Here is a 13990-nt window from a genome sequence, read left to right on the forward strand (position 1 = left end):
TATGACGGCTCGTCGAAAGTGTACAGTCGTTTATGGAAGTCAGTAGACCTTGTTATAGCATTTGATTTAGTAATAGGGAGCCCATATAGCTCCTGGTTCATTAGGATTGTTATCGCTTCTCGGCCTTTTGGCTAAGATCAAAGTGTAGTATCTGTTCTTATCAGCTTAATATCTGATACGTCCTGCATCGCAGGACCAGAATATTAAACTGATTTTTGGAACAGGGCGGAGTGCTAGGGGCTTGCCCCACCTCCGCCGCGGGTTGGCCCGGTATTGCAGTACCACCGGGATCGGCCCACCACAAAATGTAATAAACTTTAAGTTTGTTTTAAATGTAATAAACATTGTTACCAACTTGTAAGAATGGATGATAGTGAAAAATTGATTGTTGTAATGTAATGTGCCCAAGTGCAGAGACAATACAGAAAAGTCGTGTGTACATTCAACAAATGAAGAGGAAGAGAAAGCTGATCCAGTAGGTGCTGCCAGGGGCGGCCGAACAGGAACTACAAGGATGCCCAAGGGACGAACTTGGAATGCGAGAACATGTAGGAACTTAGCAATTTTGTGTGCAGAATAATAGGAATTAATTATTTTATTTTATCATACAATGTAGTGCTTGTTGTGAATGTTTAATAAATTTAGCTGTGTGAGAAAAAATTCAATATAATTAACAATTAGGCAGTGTTAAATGATAATAATGATGATGTATTGAAAATGTATTTTGTCATGTCGATGCGTGAGTTTATGTAAGTGTGTGGTTAAGGCTTGTTGTGAAACCTTTTATTACTATTATTGTTATTCATTACTCATGTTAATATTTGTATGAATTGTATTGACTTTTTTTTATCTGTTGAACTACATGTGTTTGGTTAATGGAGTTTTACAATGTGCAATATTAATTTTGATGTGTATTTTAAGGGATGTTTCTCGGCCTTTCGGCTAAGATCAGAGTGTAGTATCGCTTCTCGGCCTTTTGGCTAAGATCGAAGTGTAGTATCTGCGATTCTTCTACACTTTGTCTTGGCAGCATTTTTTGTGACGGATTGCCCCCGGACCTGGTCCGGGGAGTGCGATTGACCCTGCTGGCCACTGCCTAGTGCATGCCAGCATGGGGGCACATTGCTTAGGCAACGTTAAATATCTGTTTAGATAAAATTATATTGACAATTAAAATGTAATGTATAAAGTCAACTCTCCCATGAGAATCATTCTTGCCTTATTGAAACTGCAGTTAATCTAAGGGACCAGCTTGTGCTGCAGCAAGTGGAAAGTACGGTAATTGTAAGAGCGTTGTTATGGATATACCAAGTTTTTTGTTTATTGCTGGTGAATAGTGATTCATTTGGATTGTAATACCTCGTGTCACTGTATTGAAGATATTATCAATGTACAGACCATGCTTGTGCATGTGTGGTGTAGAGTATGACGGCTCGTCGAAAGTGTACAGTCGTTTATGGAAGTCAGTAGACCTTGTTATAGCATTTGATTTAGTAATAGGGAGCCCATATAGCTCCTGGTTCATTAGGATTGTTATCGCTTCTCGGCCTTTTGGCTAAGATCAAAGTGTAGTATCTGTTCTTATCAGCTTAATATCTGATACGTCCTGCATCGCAGGACCAGAATATTAAACTGATTTTTGGAACAGGGCGGAGTGCTAGGGGCTTGCCCCACCTCCGCCGCGGGTTGGCCCGGTATTGCAGTACCACCGGGATCGGCCCACCACAAAATGTAATAAACTTTAAGTTTGTTTTAAATGTAATAAACATTGTTACCAACTTGTAAGAATGGATGATAGTGAAAAATTGATTGTTGTAATGTAATGTGCCCAAGTGCAGAGACAATACAGAAAAGTCGTGTGTACATTCAACAAATGAAGAGGAAGAGAAAGCTGATCCAGTAGGTGCTGCCAGGGGCGGCCGAACAGGAACTACAAGGATGCCCAAGGGACGAACTTGGAATGCGAGAACATGTAGGAACTTAGCAATTTTGTGTGCAGAATAATAGGAATTAATTATTTTATTTTATCATACAATGTAGTGCTTGTTGTGAATGTTTAATAAATTTAGCTGTGTGAGAAAAAATTCAATATAATTAACAATTAGGCAGTGTTAAATGATAATAATGATGATGTATTGAAAATGTATTTTGTCATGTCGATGCGTGAGTTTATGTAAGTGTGTGGTTAAGGCTTGTTGTGAAACCTTTTATTACTATTATTGTTATTCATTACTCATGTTAATATTTGTATGAATTGTATTGACTTTTTTTTATCTGTTGAACTACATGTGTTTGGTTAATGGAGTTTTACAATGTGCAATATTAATTTTGATGTGTATTTTAAGGGATGTTTCTCGGCCTTTCGGCTAAGATCAGAGTGTAGTATCGCTTCTCGGCCTTTTGGCTAAGATCGAAGTGTAGTATCTGCGATTCTTCTACACTTTGTCTTGGCAGCATTTTTTGTGACGGATTGCCCCCGGACCTGGTCCGGGGAGTGCGATTGACCCTGCTGGCCACTGCCTAGTGCATGCCAGCATGGGGGCACATTGCTTAGGCAACGTTAAATATCTGTTTAGATAAAATTATATTGACAATTAAAATGTAATGTATAAAGTCAACTCTCCCATGAGAATCATTCTTGCCTTATTGAAACTGCAGTTAATCTAAGGGACCAGCTTGTGCTGCAGCAAGTGGAAAGTACGGTAATTGTAAGAGCGTTGTTATGGATATACCAAGTTTTTTGTTTATTGCTGGTGAATAGTGATTCATTTGGATTGTAATACCTCGTGTCACTGTATTGAAGATATTATCAATGTACAGACCATGCTTGTGCATGTGTGGTGTAGAGTATGACGGCTCGTCGAAAGTGTACAGTCGTTTATGGAAGTCAGTAGACCTTGTTATAGCATTTGATTTAGTAATAGGGAGCCCATATAGCTCCTGGTTCATTAGGATTGTTATCGCTTCTCGGCCTTTTGGCTAAGATCAAAGTGTAGTATCTGTTCTTATCAGCTTAATATCTGATACGTCCTGCATCGCAGGACCAGAATATTAAACTGATTTTTGGAACAGGGCGGAGTGCTAGGGGCTTGCCCCACCTCCGCCGCGGGTTGGCCCGGTATTGCAGTACCACCGGGATCGGCCCACCACAAAATGTAATAAACTTTAAGTTTGTTTTAAATGTAATAAACATTGTTACCAACTTGTAAGAATGGATGATAGTGAAAAATTGATTGTTGTAATGTAATGTGCCCAAGTGCAGAGACAATACAGAAAAGTCGTGTGTACATTCAACAAATGAAGAGGAAGAGAAAGCTGATCCAGTAGGTGCTGCCAGGGGCGGCCGAACAGGAACTACAAGGATGCCCAAGGGACGAACTTGGAATGCGAGAACATGTAGGAACTTAGCAATTTTGTGTGCAGAATAATAGGAATTAATTATTTTATTTTATCATACAATGTAGTGCTTGTTGTGAATGTTTAATAAATTTAGCTGTGTGAGAAAAAATTCAATATAATTAACAATTAGGCAGTGTTAAATGATAATAATGATGATGTATTGAAAATGTATTTTGTCATGTCGATGCGTGAGTTTATGTAAGTGTGTGGTTAAGGCTTGTTGTGAAACCTTTTATTACTATTATTGTTATTCATTACTCATGTTAATATTTGTATGAATTGTATTGACTTTTTTTTATCTGTTGAACTACATGTGTTTGGTTAATGGAGTTTTACAATGTGCAATATTAATTTTGATGTGTATTTTAAGGGATGTTTCTCGGCCTTTCGGCTAAGATCAGAGTGTAGTATCGCTTCTCGGCCTTTTGGCTAAGATCGAAGTGTAGTATCTGCGATTCTTCTACACTTTGTCTTGGCAGCATTTTTTGTGACGGATTGCCCCCGGACCTGGTCCGGGGAGTGCGATTGACCCTGCTGGCCACTGCCTAGTGCATGCCAGCATGGGGGCACATTGCTTAGGCAACGTTAAATATCTGTTTAGATAAAATTATATTGACAATTAAAATGTAATGTATATAAGTCAACTCTCCCATGAGAATCATTCTTGCCTTATTGAAACTGCAGTTAATCTAAGGGACCAGCTTGTGCTGCAGCAAGTGGAAAGTACGGTAATTGTAAGAGCGTTGTTATGGATATACCAAGTTTTTTGTTTATTGCTGGTGAATAGTGATTCATTTGGATTGTAATACCTCGTGTCACTGTATTGAAGATATTATCAATGTACAGACCATGCTTGTGCATGTGTGGTGTAGAGTATGACGGCTCGTCGAAAGTGTACAGTCGTTTATGGAAGTCAGTAGACCTTGTTATAGCATTTGATTTAGTAATAGGGAGCCCATATAGCTCCTGGTTCATTAGGATTGTTATCGCTTCTCGGCCTTTTGGCTAAGATCAAAGTGTAGTATCTGTTCTTATCAGCTTAATATCTGATACGTCCTGCATCGCAGGACCAGAATATTAAACTGATTTTTGGAACAGGGCGGAGTGCTAGGGGCTTGCCCCACCTCCGCCGCGGGTTGGCCCGGTATTGCAGTACCACCGGGATCGGCCCACCACAAAATGTAATAAACTTTAAGTTTGTTTTAAATGTAATAAACATTGTTACCAACTTGTAAGAATGGATGATAGTGAAAAATTGATTGTTGTAATGTAATGTGCCCAAGTGCAGAGACAATACAGAAAAGTCGTGTGTACATTCAACAAATGAAGAGGAAGAGAAAGCTGATCCAGTAGGTGCTGCCAGGGGCGGCCGAACAGGAACTACAAGGATGCCCAAGGGACGAACTTGGAATGCGAGAACATGTAGGAACTTAGCAATTTTGTGTGCAGAATAATAGGAATTAATTATTTTATTTTATCATACAATGTAGTGCTTGTTGTGAATGTTTAATAAATTTAGCTGTGTGAGAAAAAATTCAATATAATTAACAATTAGGCAGTGTTAAATGATAATAATGATGATGTATTGAAAATGTATTTTGTCATGTCGATGCGTGAGTTTATGTAAGTGTGTGGTTAAGGCTTGTTGTGAAACCTTTTATTACTATTATTGTTATTCATTACTCATGTTAATATTTGTATGAATTGTATTGACTTTTTTTTATCTGTTGAACTACATGTGTTTGGTTAATGGAGTTTTACAATGTGCAATATTAATTTTGATGTGTATTTTAAGGGATGTTTCTCGGCCTTTCGGCTAAGATCAGAGTGTAGTATCGCTTCTCGGCCTTTTGGCTAAGATCGAAGTGTAGTATCTGCGATTCTTCTACACTTTGTCTTGGCAGCATTTTTTGTGACGGATTGCCCCCGGACCTGGTCCGGGGAGTGCGATTGACCCTGCTGGCCACTGCCTAGTGCATGCCAGCATGGGGGCACATTGCTTAGGCAACGTTAAATATCTGTTTAGATAAAATTATATTGACAATTAAAATGTAATGTATAAAGTCAACTCTCCCATGAGAATCATTCTTGCCTTATTGAAACTGCAGTTAATCTAAGGGACCAGCTTGTGCTGCAGCAAGTGGAAAGTACGGTAATTGTAAGAGCGTTGTTATGGATATACCAAGTTTTTTGTTTATTGCTGGTGAATAGTGATTCATTTGGATTGTAATACCTCGTGTCACTGTATTGAAGATATTATCAATGTACAGACCATGCTTGTGCATGTGTGGTGTAGAGTATGACGGCTCGTCGAAAGTGTACAGTCGTTTATGGAAGTCAGTAGACCTTGTTATAGCATTTGATTTAGTAATAGGGAGCCCATATAGCTCCTGGTTCATTAGGATTGTTATCGCTTCTCGGCCTTTTGGCTAAGATCAAAGTGTAGTATCTGTTCTTATCAGCTTAATATCTGATACGTCCTGCATCGCAGGACCAGAATATTAAACTGATTTTTGGAACAGGGCGGAGTGCTAGGGGCTTGCCCCACCTCCGCCGCGGGTTGGCCCGGTATTGCAGTACCACCGGGATCGGCCCACCACAAAATGTAATAAACTTTAAGTTTGTTTTAAATGTAATAAACATTGTTACCAACTTGTAAGAATGGATGATAGTGAAAAATTGATTGTTGTAATGTAATGTGCCCAAGTGCAGAGACAATACAGAAAAGTCGTGTGTACATTCAACAAATGAAGAGGAAGAGAAAGCTGATCCAGTAGGTGCTGCCAGGGGCGGCCGAACAGGAACTACAAGGATGCCCCAAGGGACGAACTTGGAATGCGAGAACATGTAGGAACTTAGCAATTTTGTGTGCAGAATAATAGGAATTAATTATTTTATTTTATCATACAATGTAGTGCTTGTTGTGAATGTTTAATAAATTTAGCTGTGTGAGAAAAAATTCAATATAATTAACAATTAGGCAGTGTTAAATGATAATAATGATGATGTATTGAAAATGTATTTTGTCATGTCGATGCGTGAGTTTATGTAAGTGTGTGGTTAAGGCTTGTTGTGAAACCTTTTATTACTATTATTGTTATTCATTACTCATGTTAATATTTGTATGAATTGTATTGACTTTTTTTTATCTGTTGAACTACATGTGTTTGGTTAATGGAGTTTTACAATGTGCAATATTAATTTTGATGTGTATTTTAAGGGATGTTTCTCGGCCTTTCGGCTAAGATCAGAGTGTAGTATCGCTTCTCGGCCTTTTGGCTAAGATCGAAGTGTAGTATCTGCGATTCTTCTACACTTTGTCTTGGCAGCATTTTTTGTGACGGATTGCCCCCGGACCTGGTCCGGGGAGTGCGATTGACCCTGCTGGCCACTGCCTAGTGCATGCCAGCATGGGGGCACATTGCTTAGGCAACGTTAAATATCTGTTTAGATAAAATTATATTGACAATTAAAATGTAATGTATAAAGTCAACTCTCCCATGAGAATCATTCTTGCCTTATTGAAACTGCAGTTAATCTAAGGGACCAGCTTGTGCTGCAGCAAGTGGAAAGTACGGTAATTGTAAGAGCGTTGTTATGGATATACCAAGTTTTTTGTTTATTGCTGGTGAATAGTGATTCATTTGGATTGTAATACCTCGTGTCACTGTATTGAAGATATTATCAATGTACAGACCATGCTTGTGCATGTGTGGTGTAGAGTATGACGGCTCGTCGAAAGTGTACAGTCGTTTATGGAAGTCAGTAGACCTTGTTATAGCATTTGATTTAGTAATAGGGAGCCCATATAGCTCCTGGTTCATTAGGATTGTTATCGCTTCTCGGCCTTTTGGCTAAGATCAAAGTGTAGTATCTGTTCTTATCAGCTTAATATCTGATACGTCCTGCATCGCAGGACCAGAATATTAAACTGATTTTTGGAACAGGGCGGAGTGCTAGGGGCTTGCCCCACCTCCGCCGCGGGTTGGCCCGGTATTGCAGTACCACCGGGATCGGCCCACCACAAAATGTAATAAACTTTAAGTTTGTTTTAAATGTAATAAACATTGTTACCAACTTGTAAGAATGGATGATAGTGAAAAATTGATTGTTGTAATGTAATGTGCCCAAGTGCAGAGACAATACAGAAAAGTCGTGTGTACATTCAACAAATGAAGAGGAAGAGAAAGCTGATCCAGTAGGTGCTGCCAGGGGCGGCCGAACAGGAACTACAAGGATGCCCAAGGGACGAACTTGGAATGCGAGAACATGTAGGAACTTAGCAATTTTGTGTGCAGAATAATAGGAATTAATTATTTTATTTTATCATACAATGTAGTGCTTGTTGTGAATGTTTAATAAATTTAGCTGTGTGAGAAAAAATTCAATATAATTAACAATTAGGCAGTGTTAAATGATAATAATGATGATGTATTGAAAATGTATTTTGTCATGTCGATGCGTGAGTTTATGTAAGTGTGTGGTTAAGGCTTGTTGTGAAACCTTTTATTACTATTATTGTTATTCATTACTCATGTTAATATTTGTATGAATTGTATTGACTTTTTTTTATCTGTTGAACTACATGTGTTTGGTTAATGGAGTTTTACAATGTGCAATATTAATTTTGATGTGTATTTTAAGGGATGTTTCTCGGCCTTTCGGCTAAGATCAGAGTGTAGTATCGCTTCTCGGCCTTTTGGCTAAGATCGAAGTGTAGTATCTGCGATTCTTCTACACTTTGTCTTGGCAGCATTTTTTGTGACGGATTGCCCCCGGACCTGGTCCGGGGAGTGCGATTGACCCTGCTGGCCACTGCCTAGTGCATGCCAGCATGGGGGCACATTGCTTAGGCAACGTTAAATATCTGTTTAGATAAAATTATATTGACAATTAAAATGTAATGTATAAAGTCAACTCTCCCATGAGAATCATTCTTGCCTTATTGAAACTGCAGTTAATCTAAGGGACCAGCTTGTGCTGCAGCAAGTGGAAAGTACGGTAATTGTAAGAGCGTTGTTATGGATATACCAAGTTTTTTGTTTATTGCTGGTGAATAGTGATTCATTTGGATTGTAATACCTCGTGTCACTGTATTGAAGATATTATCAATGTACAGACCATGCTTGTGCATGTGTGGTGTAGAGTATGACGGCTCGTCGAAAGTGTACAGTCGTTTATGGAAGTCAGTAGACCTTGTTATAGCATTTGATTTAGTAATAGGGAGCCCATATAGCTCCTGGTTCATTAGGATTGTTATCGCTTCTCGGCCTTTTGGCTAAGATCAAAGTGTAGTATCTGTTCTTATCAGCTTAATATCTGATACGTCCTGCATCGCAGGACCAGAATATTAAACTGATTTTTGGAACAGGGCGGAGTGCTAGGGGCTTGCCCCACCTCCGCCGCGGGTTGGCCCGGTATTGCAGTACCACCGGGATCGGCCCACCACAAAATGTAATAAACTTTAAGTTTGTTTTAAATGTAATAAACATTGTTACCAACTTGTAAGAATGGATGATAGTGAAAAATTGATTGTTGTAATGTAATGTGCCCAAGTGCAGAGACAATACAGAAAAGTCGTGTGTACATTCAACAAATGAAGAGGAAGAGAAAGCTGATCCAGTAGGTGCTGCCAGGGGCGGCCGAACAGGAACTACAAGGATGCCCAAGGGACGAACTTGGAATGCGAGAACATGTAGGAACTTAGCAATTTTGTGTGCAGAATAATAGGAATTAATTATTTTATTTTATCATACAATGTAGTGCTTGTTGTGAATGTTTAATAAATTTAGCTGTGTGAGAAAAAATTCAATATAATTAACAATTAGGCAGTGTTAAATGATAATAATGATGATGTATTGAAAATGTATTTTGTCATGTCGATGCGTGAGTTTATGTAAGTGTGTGGTTAAGGCTTGTTGTGAAACCTTTTATTACTATTATTGTTATTCATTACTCATGTTAATATTTGTATGAATTGTATTGACTTTTTTTTATCTGTTGAACTACATGTGTTTGGTTAATGGAGTTTTACAATGTGCAATATTAATTTTGATGTGTATTTTAAGGGATGTTTCTCGGCCTTTCGGCTAAGATCAGAGTGTAGTATCGCTTCTCGGCCTTTTGGCTAAGATCGAAGTGTAGTATCTGCGATTCTTCTACACTTTGTCTTGGCAGCATTTTTTGTGACGGATTGCCCCCGGACCTGGTCCGGGGAGTGCGATTGACCCTGCTGGCCACTGCCTAGTGCATGCCAGCATGGGGGCACATTGCTTAGGCAACGTTAAATATCTGTTTAGATAAAATTATATTGACAATTAAAATGTAATGTATAAAGTCAACTCTCCCATGAGAATCATTCTTGCCTTATTGAAACTGCAGTTAATCTAAGGGACCAGCTTGTGCTGCAGCAAGTGGAAAGTACGGTAATTGTAAGAGCGTTGTTATGGATATACCAAGTTTTTTGTTTATTGCTGGTGAATAGTGATTCATTTGGATTGTAATACCTCGTGTCACTGTATTGAAGATATTATCAATGTACAGACCATGCTTGTGCATGTGTGGTGTAGAGTATGACGGCTCGTCGAAAGTGTACAGTCGTTTATGGAAGTCAGTAGACCTTGTTATAGCATTTGATTTAGTAATAGGGAGCCCATATAGCTCCTGGTTCATTAGGATTGTTATCGCTTCTCGGCCTTTTGGCTAAGATCAAAGTGTAGTATCTGTTCTTATCAGCTTAATATCTGATACGTCCTGCATCGCAGGACCAGAATATTAAACTGATTTTTGGAACAGGGCGGAGTGCTAGGGGCTTGCCCCACCTCCGCCGCGGGTTGGCCCGGTATTGCAGTACCACCGGGATCGGCCCACCACAAAATGTAATAAACTTTAAGTTTGTTTTAAATGTAATAAACATTGTTACCAACTTGTAAGAATGGATGATAGTGAAAAATTGATTGTTGTAATGTAATGTGCCCAAGTGCAGAGACAATACAGAAAAGTCGTGTGTACATTCAACAAATGAAGAGGAAGAGAAAGCTGATCCAGTAGGTGCTGCCAGGGGCGGCCGAACAGGAACTACAAGGATGCCCAAGGGACGAACTTGGAATGCGAGAACATGTAGGAACTTAGCAATTTTGTGTGCAGAATAATAGGAATTAATTATTTTATTTTATCATACAATGTAGTGCTTGTTGTGAATGTTTAATAAATTTAGCTGTGTGAGAAAAAATTCAATATAATTAACAATTAGGCAGTGTTAAATGATAATAATGATGATGTATTGAAAATGTATTTTGTCATGTCGATGCGTGAGTTTATGTAAGTGTGTGGTTAAGGCTTGTTGTGAAACCTTTTATTACTATTATTGTTATTCATTACTCATGTTAATATTTGTATGAATTGTATTGACTTTTTTTTATCTGTTGAACTACATGTGTTTGGTTAATGGAGTTTTACAATGTGCAATATTAATTTTGATGTGTATTTTAAGGGATGTTTCTCGGCCTTTCGGCTAAGATCAGAGTGTAGTATCGCTTCTCGGCCTTTTGGCTAAGATCGAAGTGTAGTATCTGCGATTCTTCTACACTTTGTCTTGGCAGCATTTTTTGTGACGGATTGCCCCCGGACCTGGTCCGGGGAGTGCGATTGACCCTGCTGGCCACTGCCTAGTGCATGCCAGCATGGGGGCACATTGCTTAGGCAACGTTAAATATCTGTTTAGATAAAATTATATTGACAATTAAAATGTAATGTATAAAGTCAACTCTCCCATGAGAATCATTCTTGCCTTATTGAAACTGCAGTTAATCTAAGGGACCAGCTTGTGCTGCAGCAAGTGGAAAGTACGGTAATTGTAAGAGCGTTGTTATGGATATACCAAGTTTTTTGTTTATTGCTGGTGAATAGTGATTCATTTGGATTGTAATACCTCGTGTCACTGTATTGAAGATATTATCAATGTACAGACCATGCTTGTGCATGTGTGGTGTAGAGTATGACGGCTCGTCGAAAGTGTACAGTCGTTTATGGAAGTCAGTAGACCTTGTTATAGCATTTGATTTAGTAATAGGGAGCCCATATAGCTCCTGGTTCATTAGGATTGTTATCGCTTCTCGGCCTTTTGGCTAAGATCAAAGTGTAGTATCTGTTCTTATCAGCTTAATATCTGATACGTCCTGCATCGCAGGACCAGAATATTAAACTGATTTTTGGAACAGGGCGGAGTGCTAGGGGCTTGCCCCACCTCCGCCGCGGGTTGGCCCGGTATTGCAGTACCACCGGGATCGGCCCACCACAAAATGTAATAAACTTTAAGTTTGTTTTAAATGTAATAAACATTGTTACCAACTTGTAAGAATGGATGATAGTGAAAAATTGATTGTTGTAATGTAATGTGCCCAAGTGCAGAGACAATACAGAAAAGTCGTGTGTACATTCAACAAATGAAGAGGAAGAGAAAGCTGATCCAGTAGGTGCTGCCAGGGGCGGCCGAACAGGAACTACAAGGATGCCCAAGGGACGAACTTGGAATGCGAGAACATGTAGGAACTTAGCAATTTTGTGTGCAGAATAATAGGAATTAATTATTTTATTTTATCATACAATGTAGTGCTTGTTGTGAATGTTTAATAAATTTAGCTGTGTGAGAAAAAATTCAATATAATTAACAATTAGGCAGTGTTAAATGATAATAATGATGATGTATTGAAAATGTATTTTGTCATGTCGATGCGTGAGTTTATGTAAGTGTGTGGTTAAGGCTTGTTGTGAAACCTTTTATTACTATTATTGTTATTCATTACTCATGTTAATATTTGTATGAATTGTATTGACTTTTTTTTATCTGTTGAACTACATGTGTTTGGTTAATGGAGTTTTACAATGTGCAATATTAATTTTGATGTGTATTTTAAGGGATGTTTCTCGGCCTTTCGGCTAAGATCAGAGTGTAGTATCGCTTCTCGGCCTTTTGGCTAAGATCGAAGTGTAGTATCTGCGATTCTTCTACACTTTGTCTTGGCAGCATTTTTTGTGACGGATTGCCCCCGGACCTGGTCCGGGGAGTGCGATTGACCCTGCTGGCCACTGCCTAGTGCATGCCAGCATGGGGGCACATTGCTTAGGCAACGTTAAATATCTGTTTAGATAAAATTATATTGACAATTAAAATGTAATGTATAAAGTCAACTCTCCCATGAGAATCATTCTTGCCTTATTGAAACTGCAGTTAATCTAAGGGACCAGCTTGTGCTGCAGCAAGTGGAAAGTACGGTAATTGTAAGAGCGTTGTTATGGATATACCAAGTTTTTTGTTTATTGCTGGTGAATAGTGATTCATTTGGATTGTAATACCTCGTGTCACTGTATTGAAGATATTATCAATGTACAGACCATGCTTGTGCATGTGTGGTGTAGAGTATGACGGCTCGTCGAAAGTGTACAGTCGTTTATGGAAGTCAGTAGACCTTGTTATAGCATTTGATTTAGTAATAGGGAGCCCATATAGCTCCTGGTTCATTAGGATTGTTATCGCTTCTCGGCCTTTTGGCTAAGATCAAAGTGTAGTATCTGTTCTTATCAGCTTAATATCTGATACGTCCTGCATCGCAGGACCAGAATATTAAACTGATTTTTGGAACAGGGCGGAGTGCTAGGGGCTTGCCCCACCTCCGCCGCGGGTTGGCCCGGTATTGCAGTACCACCGGGATCGGCCCACCACAAAATGTAATAAACTTTAAGTTTGTTTTAAATGTAATAAACATTGTTACCAACTTGTAAGAATGGATGATAGTGAAAAATTGATTGTTGTAATGTAATGTGCCCAAGTGCAGAGACAATACAGAAAAGTCGTGTGTACATTCAACAAATGAAGAGGAAGAGAAAGCTGATCCAGTAGGTGCTGCCAGGGGCGGCCGAACAGGAACTACAAGGATGCCCAAGGGACGAACTTGGAATGCGAGAACATGTAGGAACTTAGCAATTTTGTGTGCAGAATAATAGGAATTAATTATTTTATTTTATCATACAATGTAGTGCTTGTTGTGAATGTTTAATAAATTTAGCTGTGTGAGAAAAAATTCAATATAATTAACAATTAGGCAGTGTTAAATGATAATAATGATGATGTATTGAAAATGTATTTTGTCATGTCGATGCGTGAGTTTATGTAAGTGTGTGGTTAAGGCTTGTTGTGAAACCTTTTATTACTATTATTGTTATTCATTACTCATGTTAATATTTGTATGAATTGTATTGACTTTTTTTTATCTGTTGAACTACATGTGTTTGGTTAATGGAGTTTTACAATGTGCAATATTAATTTTGATGTGTATTTTAAGGGATGTTTCTCGGCCTTTCGGCTAAGATCAGAGTGTAGTATCGCTTCTCGGCCTTTTGGCTAAGATCGAAGTGTAGTATCTGCGATTCTTCTACACTTTGTCTTGGCAGCATTTTTTGTGACGGATTGCCCCCGGACCTGGTCCGGGGAGTGCGATTGACCCTGCTGGCCACTGCCTAGTGCATGCCAGCATGGGGGCACATTGCTTAGGCAACGTTAAATATCTGTTTAGATAAAATTATATTGACAATT

At 38.8% G+C, this 13990-nt stretch overlaps 10 non-coding genes and 10 pseudogenes across 10 annotated transcripts; all 20 read left to right on the forward strand.

Moving 5' to 3' along the window:
• Positions 1 to 111: 111 nt before the first annotated feature.
• LOC134544999 (U2 spliceosomal RNA) lies at positions 112 to 304 on the forward strand. Its single transcript, XR_010078198.1, has one exon. It is a non-coding gene; the product is annotated as a U2 spliceosomal RNA (small nuclear RNA).
• Positions 305 to 960: 656 nt separating this feature from the next.
• On the forward strand, positions 961 to 1125 carry LOC134545025 (U2 spliceosomal RNA; annotated as a pseudogene).
• A 410-nt stretch (positions 1126 to 1535) lies between these two features.
• On the forward strand, positions 1536 to 1728 carry LOC134545000 (U2 spliceosomal RNA). The gene has a single exon (XR_010078199.1). It is a non-coding gene; the product is annotated as a U2 spliceosomal RNA (small nuclear RNA).
• A 656-nt stretch (positions 1729 to 2384) lies between these two features.
• On the forward strand, positions 2385 to 2549 carry LOC134545026 (U2 spliceosomal RNA; annotated as a pseudogene).
• A 410-nt stretch (positions 2550 to 2959) lies between these two features.
• Positions 2960 to 3152, forward strand: LOC134545001 (U2 spliceosomal RNA). Its single transcript, XR_010078200.1, has one exon. It is a non-coding gene; the product is annotated as a U2 spliceosomal RNA (small nuclear RNA).
• A 656-nt stretch (positions 3153 to 3808) lies between these two features.
• Positions 3809 to 3973, forward strand: LOC134545028 (U2 spliceosomal RNA; annotated as a pseudogene).
• Positions 3974 to 4384: 411 nt separating this feature from the next.
• LOC134545002 (U2 spliceosomal RNA) lies at positions 4385 to 4577 on the forward strand. Its single transcript, XR_010078201.1, has one exon. It is a non-coding gene; the product is annotated as a U2 spliceosomal RNA (small nuclear RNA).
• A 656-nt stretch (positions 4578 to 5233) lies between these two features.
• Positions 5234 to 5398, forward strand: LOC134545029 (U2 spliceosomal RNA; annotated as a pseudogene).
• Positions 5399 to 5808: 410 nt separating this feature from the next.
• On the forward strand, positions 5809 to 6001 carry LOC134545003 (U2 spliceosomal RNA). The gene has a single exon (XR_010078202.1). It is a non-coding gene; the product is annotated as a U2 spliceosomal RNA (small nuclear RNA).
• A 657-nt stretch (positions 6002 to 6658) lies between these two features.
• On the forward strand, positions 6659 to 6823 carry LOC134545030 (U2 spliceosomal RNA; annotated as a pseudogene).
• Positions 6824 to 7233: 410 nt separating this feature from the next.
• On the forward strand, positions 7234 to 7426 carry LOC134545004 (U2 spliceosomal RNA). Its single transcript, XR_010078203.1, has one exon. It is a non-coding gene; the product is annotated as a U2 spliceosomal RNA (small nuclear RNA).
• A 656-nt stretch (positions 7427 to 8082) lies between these two features.
• LOC134545031 (U2 spliceosomal RNA) lies at positions 8083 to 8247 on the forward strand (annotated as a pseudogene).
• Positions 8248 to 8657: 410 nt separating this feature from the next.
• Positions 8658 to 8850, forward strand: LOC134545006 (U2 spliceosomal RNA). The gene has a single exon (XR_010078205.1). It is a non-coding gene; the product is annotated as a U2 spliceosomal RNA (small nuclear RNA).
• A 656-nt stretch (positions 8851 to 9506) lies between these two features.
• LOC134545032 (U2 spliceosomal RNA) lies at positions 9507 to 9671 on the forward strand (annotated as a pseudogene).
• A 410-nt stretch (positions 9672 to 10081) lies between these two features.
• LOC134545007 (U2 spliceosomal RNA) lies at positions 10082 to 10274 on the forward strand. Its single transcript, XR_010078206.1, has one exon. It is a non-coding gene; the product is annotated as a U2 spliceosomal RNA (small nuclear RNA).
• A 656-nt stretch (positions 10275 to 10930) lies between these two features.
• On the forward strand, positions 10931 to 11095 carry LOC134545033 (U2 spliceosomal RNA; annotated as a pseudogene).
• Positions 11096 to 11505: 410 nt separating this feature from the next.
• On the forward strand, positions 11506 to 11698 carry LOC134545008 (U2 spliceosomal RNA). The gene has a single exon (XR_010078207.1). It is a non-coding gene; the product is annotated as a U2 spliceosomal RNA (small nuclear RNA).
• A 656-nt stretch (positions 11699 to 12354) lies between these two features.
• On the forward strand, positions 12355 to 12519 carry LOC134545034 (U2 spliceosomal RNA; annotated as a pseudogene).
• A 410-nt stretch (positions 12520 to 12929) lies between these two features.
• On the forward strand, positions 12930 to 13122 carry LOC134545009 (U2 spliceosomal RNA). The gene has a single exon (XR_010078208.1). It is a non-coding gene; the product is annotated as a U2 spliceosomal RNA (small nuclear RNA).
• A 656-nt stretch (positions 13123 to 13778) lies between these two features.
• LOC134545035 (U2 spliceosomal RNA) lies at positions 13779 to 13943 on the forward strand (annotated as a pseudogene).
• Positions 13944 to 13990: the final 47 nt, after the last annotated feature.

The sequence above is a fragment of the Bacillus rossius genome, unplaced genomic scaffold (genome assembly GCF_032445375.1).
Source record: "Bacillus rossius redtenbacheri isolate Brsri unplaced genomic scaffold, Brsri_v3 Brsri_v3_scf538, whole genome shotgun sequence".
In the NCBI taxonomy this organism is placed as follows: domain Eukaryota; kingdom Metazoa; phylum Arthropoda; class Insecta; order Phasmatodea; family Bacillidae; genus Bacillus; species Bacillus rossius.